Below are 4,148 nucleotides of genomic sequence, written 5' to 3'. Positions count from 1 at the left end.
TCTGCCCAATTCTCGCTCACCCTCACAAGCGCGATGCGCACACTGCTTATTTTGATTATCATTTTAAATTCGTCCCAAATTCCTTTTTGTTTTGTATACTCGCATAATTAAGCACCCAAGAGGAGACCATTACATGAAAAAACAAGGCGTGGAAAAATAAAATTAATCCCTTCATAAATCATCGCGAAATACTGCTTTAAAGTGTAAAGTAACCCGATAACTATTTGAACTTCGATCAATTGCACCGAAACTGCACCAGATTAAGTTTTTTTTTCAATCACTTTAAAAACTCCTAAAAACACGTGAAAATTGTTATATTTTTATATGATGAATGAAAATGTGTGGGTCGCAGGTGAGAGAGGTCCTAGATATGTCAACATGACAAATTCTAAGGACTGAATATTTGCTGTGTGAGTGTGAATGAATTAGCGAGGGCATACTTTGAGGTAAAAGCCTGCCCTAACTCCGCTCACCCTGATTGTATATGATAATCATGATTAGAGTATAGGGCCTATATAAACGGAATCGTCATATTTTTCAAGTAGACATTTCTTTAGAATCTGATATTTTTGTGTCATTTCCTTTACTTTGAGGGTGTTGAACCAATCCGCTTGTTGCCAGTTATATACATTCCTCCTTCCAACGTTGCCATGGCAACGGATTAATATGTTTTAAAAAAATAACATATTGAGCCTATATGGTATATTAATATTTAACTGGTCCAATCATCATTCTTAGCCTTCCAAAATCAATTTCTAGATATATGCCTATCAAGTCATCAAAGTATTAGTTGCAAAAGATCCATTGCCATGGTAACGGCTTATCTTTCTCGCAGAAAAATGCAATTGTCTGCAGAGACAGGGCGCCGCTTTTTCCGACGTCGACGCGAGGGCGGCGTCGTAAACATTGAAATCTCAAAACAGGATAAGGTTTTCAAATTCATAAGTTTGTAGTAGGCCTATTGATTTCTATAGCTATCATGAAACTTAGAAATAAGGGAGTCAGTGAAAATCCTATAGTGATCGAGTTCCGGTCATGCCACGGTCAAAGGTAATTTAAGGTCAATGAACTTTGGCCCTGTACGTTGGGGGCATTTATTGATTATTGTCATCATAAATGAACGTTATAGTGGGAAAAGATGAATGGTGGAAAATGCCAAAATCTACATTCGACCAACTCATTTAAATTAAATTTCGAACACAACAGAGTGTTCTGCATGGATAAGTTCATTTGAATGCATGGTAATGGTAAGTTACCATGGTAACACCTGACTACTCTACTAATTCAACTCGTGAATCTATTATGAGATGAATGTAGGAATGTCTGAATTTATTTCAGGTCATAATTCAGTATAGGCCTAGCTAGGGCAGATTATAACTGCATATACGTGAATAATAAAGTAAGTCTTAAAAAAAAGAGATCGAGTTTTATATAAATTCAATCATGAACAAAATTCACGAGAGTATTGTATTCAGAGAAAAAACGAGACATTTTATAAGCACTTTTGTAATGATGTTTTAACTTGCAAACCGAGAATGACTTGAAAACAAGACATGAATAATGAAACAAATGGGCAATGCAGGCGCGAAGCGCGAGCTGAATAGTTATTTTGTTCTAAATGAAATGTATTTGTCGGTCCCCCAACTTTCATTTTCGTCTTGTCTTCTTCCTTTTATTTTCCTTCCTATTATTTTTTTTTTCATTTTATTATTTTCCTATTCCGGCCTCGATTGATATCCCTTCCGTTGTTGTATTTTTTGCCACGCGGCCATTTTTAATACTCTTACATTTTCCTCTCTCACTTCTCCTTCAATTTTTTTCTCCCCCTCTCTCTTCCGCTTTTCCTTTAGCTGAGGGTGACGGCAAATAAAAGCCCCTCGGTCGTCAAAGTTTTATCATGGAGCATGCAGATAAGCTGACGTTTACAGAAATTTTGAAAGATAATCAAAAGAATTTGTCAATTATTTCAACACTGTTCACCAGAGGTATATTAATTGTAATCATTGCCCGGGCCCAAAGTGTTTTGGAAAGGTTTTACAAAAATCTTGCTCTATAACGAATCATCGTAGGGTCATCAATGCTAAACAAGTGGAATGCCTCTGGCCGTCTCACCTGCATCACGCGGTTCAATATAGCAGCAGTGCTCACTTTGAATACTACTCTAACTCGCACAAGATGTTCAGTGATACATGGTTACTCTTATTTCCCTTTTTTATGAACTAGACCAATAAACTTACAGAGATATGATGGTTATTCAACAAAAAAACCCAACATGGCCAAAGTTCATTGACCTTACATACCTTTGACCTTGATCATGTGACCTGAAACTCGAACAGGATGTTCAGTGATACTTGATTACTCTTATGTACAAGTATCATGAATCAGATCCATAAACTTTCAAAGTTATGATGGTAATTCAACAGATACACCCAATTCGGCCAAAGTTCATTGACCTTTGACCTTGGTCATGTGACCTGAAACGCGCACAGGATGTTCAGTGATACTTGATTACTCTAATGTCCAAGTTTAATGAACTAGACCAATAAACTTTCAAAGTTATGATGGTAATTCAACAGATACCCCCGATTCGGCCAAAGTTCATTGACCCGAAATGACCTTTGACCTTAATCATGAGACCTGAAACTTGCACAAAATTTTCAGTGATGATTGATTACTATTATGTCCAAGTTTCATGAATCAGATCCATAAACTTTCAAAGTTATGATGGGAATTCAACAGATATCCACAATTCGGCCAAAGTTCATTGACCCTAAATGACCTTTGACCTTGGTCATGTGACGTGAAACTCATGCAGGATGTTCAGTGATACTTGATTAACCTTATGTCCAAGTTTCATGAACTAGGTCCATATATTTTCTAAGTTATGATGACATTTCAAAAACTTAACCTCAGGTTAAGATTTCGATGTTGATTCCTCCAACATGGTCTAAGTTCATTGACCCTAAATGACCTTTGACCTTGGTCATGTGACATGAAACTCTGATAGGATGTTCAGTAATACTTGATTAACCTTATGGCCAAGTTTTATTAACTAGGTCCATATACTTTCTAAGTTATGACGTCATTTCAAAAACTTAACCTCAGGTTAAGATTTGATGTTGACGCCGCCGCCGCCGCCGCCGCCACCGCCGCCGTCGCCGCCGCCGTCGGAAAAGCGGCGCCTATAGCAGGTGAGACAAAAAATGAGACTTCGATGTATATCAATTTCAACTCTTATTTAAGACTGCATACCGACGTACAAACAAGTTAGAGAAAGTTAGAGACATTGATAGGGATAGTTTTGTTTTGTTCGGGATGAAGCCCCTCCCTGGTTCCGCGGCCCCTGCAAGTCTATAAAGGCTATATCATCGATCGTTATGCTGTTTTTATGTGGCCTATTCATATTTCGATGATTATGATTACTTACACTGAGTATGAAATTTAGGGATAATTTAATTGGAATTAAACAAAGATTTGATACAGGTGACATCAAATAGATGTGCAATTAGGCCTTTGTGATAGCTTATGAGCCCATTGATACGTATATTTCATGTTATATGCCCATTATCTGTAGGCCTATTTGATTCATATAAATGAAATAAAGAATTTAAATGAATATAAGAAAACGTTTCCCGCTAATAGGCCTATAGAAGCCAACTCGGTTGGTAGTTTCCTGATTGATTTGAATAGATGAAACTGTCATATTTAAATTTAAATTGACCAATATATTTTGAACAAATCGAATTTTCTAGAGTGTCTTTTTCTCTCTCCGATTATCTACATTGACGGGAGTTCGAATGTGAACTTAAACCAGCGAGTTGATTAAATATTTATTGTTGTTTTTCCAGATGAGCTTTTTTTAATGAAAGTCAGTATTAGGGAATTCCCCCCCAAAAAAAAAAATATATATATCACATATATATATATATATATATATATATATATATATATATATATATATATATATATATATATATATATATATTTATTTATTATCGGACTTCAGTCTTCAGTGTTCAAGGTTTATTCACATAAACATTTCACATTTTCAAAAAAATCAACAATTCACTACAAACAATAATATTATACAATAAAAGTTTTCATAGATAAGCAAAATATCGTAAAAAATATATAATACAACAATATAA

This window comes from Lytechinus variegatus, chromosome 2 (genome assembly GCF_018143015.1).
Source record: "Lytechinus variegatus isolate NC3 chromosome 2, Lvar_3.0, whole genome shotgun sequence".
NCBI classification, from domain to species: domain Eukaryota; kingdom Metazoa; phylum Echinodermata; class Echinoidea; order Temnopleuroida; family Toxopneustidae; genus Lytechinus; species Lytechinus variegatus.
The sequence above is the reverse complement of the archived record's forward strand: the minus strand, read 5'-3'. Positions refer to the sequence as shown.